The sequence below is a fragment of the Arachis hypogaea genome, chromosome 15, assembly GCF_003086295.3.
Source record: "Arachis hypogaea cultivar Tifrunner chromosome 15, arahy.Tifrunner.gnm2.J5K5, whole genome shotgun sequence".
Classification (NCBI taxonomy): domain Eukaryota; kingdom Viridiplantae; phylum Streptophyta; class Magnoliopsida; order Fabales; family Fabaceae; genus Arachis; species Arachis hypogaea.
In genome coordinates this window covers 98,565,197-98,568,131 of record NC_092050.1, presented here as the reverse complement: position 1 = coordinate 98,568,131, position 2,935 = coordinate 98,565,197, and the positions used below count along the sequence as shown (strand labels likewise).

The window sequence follows — 2,935 nt, the reverse complement described above, 5'->3', positions numbered from 1 at the left end:
AAAATAACTTATTAGCCAGTGCTATTTTTTCATAAGATAGGTTCTGTTATATATTATCTTCACCTGTGAAGAGCTCAGGGCTTCTTCTATTGTTTTGACCACGACATCTCCATTTTTTATTTCGTCTGCACTAGATCGCAGACCATGCAATGTAACTTGACTTATCCTGGTCGAGTTAGACGGCTTTCCAGAAAGCCTCCTACATATTCTCAAGATTCAGAGATAAAAATCTTATTCTTTAAGGTTTTGTTGCATACAAACTAACTGCATATCAAACTAACCTGTTACGGAAATCTTTGACTTCATCCAAATCAGGGTTAATACGTAACTTTGATATATCAAAATGACTCTGCATTGACGTTTTTCCTGCCACAAATTCGGTTTACAGTGAGTCATATGAACATATCATTTTGATGAAAATAATTTCTAACCTTAAAAAGCACATAATGATATAGACATATACCGTTCCACCTGCTGGGTTTAAAAACGTGTGCCATAACTATCAATGGCTCAACCCTCCCTTCTTCAAGATATGGAAAAAGCTAATCAACCATGTCTCCAAACAACACACAACTAATACTATTGTTTCTGAACAACATTCACAAATATAAGAAGGTTCCTTAGTGATATAATAATTTATGTTTAATAATATATGAACCTGGAATCATATTGTCTCACTCAAGGTCCTCAAGAATGACAGCCAATCTTTTAGTCTCTCTTCCTTTGCTAGTTATGAGTTCTCTTGGATCCTCCTTGCAAACCACTTCCCCTATGACATCTACACCGCATTTGAAGTTGATATGAAAATAAATGACTAACACAACTTGGTTTGATTTTGCAATTTATTTGAATATAACTGATAACGTAAACTCTTACCGATTAGAACTGAATCTTCCAGCTTGTCAGCAGCAAGCAGCTCCGGAATGGGCTTAAAGCTAAATGCTTCAAGAGGATAACTTGGTTTAGAAACTGGCTGAACTGTGGTCCTATGTGAAAAACTTAAGGACCATCTATTGTTGGTTGTCTTGATTTTTTCCTTCTTGTCGACCACAATGAAATGGGTCATGATGTACATCTTGAACTCAACAATCTTACCTCTCCATTTCTTTAGTAGAGGTTTAGGGATTGAGGCTTGGATCCTTCCACCCTAAAGATCATACAGGCATAATGTCAAGAAAGTTCAAAAAAAAATTTTACAAACTAATAGATATATATGAAAGTTTAACAAACTTGCCTGAATATCTTGAAGAACTATCTCTATGCCATTGATCTCTTTTTCATTGAATCTATTTGGAACTTCCCATAGATGGACAACATAAACCTGAAAATTCCATTCGAGTTTTCTTGCATTCACACCCATTAACATATCAAATACCTCTGCCATTCTTATACGAAATATTTGTTCAAGCAGTTTTTTTGTATATGCTATGTAAAATTATTTGTTCAAGCAGTTTATCATGTACTGACTATGACACCCTTATATAGGGAACTTTAAAATTTTGAACACCAGAAAAGCAGATTTAACCGCGCTTGGTTGGTCCTTCTTTATTCACAAATCCTATTCAGTTACAACAAAGCCACCTGTCAAGCAACGGAAGCTACCACTCATCGAGTATATGAAGCTACACGTGTCAAACAACCAACTACCCACTACATACTTATTATATATTAATAGATTCTTGCAAATCTGTGACACTGTCAAGACCAATGGAGTTGATCCCGAGGTCTACAGGCTTATGCTTTTCCCTTTTTGCTGTAAGAGACAGAGCTAGAACATGGTTGGATTCACAACCGAAGGATAGCTTGAACTCTTGGGATAAGCTGGTCAGTGCTTTCCTGGCCAAATTCTTTCCACCTCAAAAGATGAGCAAGCTTAGAGTGGAAATCCAAACCTTCAGACAGAAGGAAGGAGAATCCCTCTATGAAGCTTGGGAAAGATATAAGCAACTGATCAAAAGGTGTCCTACTGACATGCTTCCAGAATAGAGCATCATAAGTATATTCTACGATGGTCTGTCTGAGTTGTCAAAAATGTCATTGGACCATTCTGCAAGAGGATCTCTTCACGTGAAAACCCTTGCAAAAGCTCAGGAACTCATTGAAATGGTTGCAAATAACCAGTTCATGTACACCTCTGAGAGGAATCCTGTGAACAATGGGACGCCTCAGAAGAAGGGAGTTCTTGAAATTGATACTCTGAATGTCATGTTGGCTCAGAATAAAATATTGACTCAGCAAGTCAATATGATTTCTCAGAGTCTAAATGGATTGCAAGCTGCATCCAACAGTACTAAAGAGGCATCTTCTGAAGAAGAAGCTTATGATCCTGAGAACCCTGCAATAGCGAGGTGAATTACATGGGAGAACCCTATGGAAACACCTAGAATCCTTCATGGAGAAATCATCCTAATCTCTCATGGAAGAATCAACAGAAGCCTCAACAAGGCTTCAATAATAATGGTGGAAGAAATAGGTTTAGCAATAGCAAGACTTTTCCATTATCTTCTCAACAACAGACAGAGAATTCTGAACAGAGCCATTCTGGCCTGGCAACCATAGTCTTTGATCTATCCAAAACCACACTAAGTTTCATGAATGAAACAAGGTCCTCCATTAGAAATTTGGAGGCACAGGTGGGTCAGCTGAGTAAGAAGATTACTGAAACTCCTCCTAGTACTCTCCCAAGCAATACAGAAGAAAATTCCAAGAGAGAGTGCAAGGCCATAACCTTACTTGGTGTGGCCGAATACCCAGAGGAGGGGGAGGACGTGAATCCCAGTGAGGAAGACCTCTTGGGACATCCTCTGGACAGAAAGGAGTTTCCTTTTGAGAAACTAAAGGAATCTGAGGCTCATACAGAGACCCTAGAGATTCCATTGGACCTCCTTCTGCCACTCATGAGCTCTGATGAATACTCTTCCTCTCAAGAGGATGA

The 2,935-nt window shown here is 38.5% G+C and overlaps 1 non-coding gene across 1 annotated transcript; it reads right to left on the bottom strand.

Moving 5' to 3' along the window:
• Positions 1-1,869: 1,869 nt before the first annotated feature.
• Positions 1,870-1,977, bottom strand: LOC112753516 (small nucleolar RNA R71). Its single transcript, XR_003177901.1, has one exon. It is a non-coding gene; the product is annotated as a small nucleolar RNA R71 (small nucleolar RNA).
• Between the last annotated feature and the right edge of the window lie 958 nt (positions 1,978-2,935).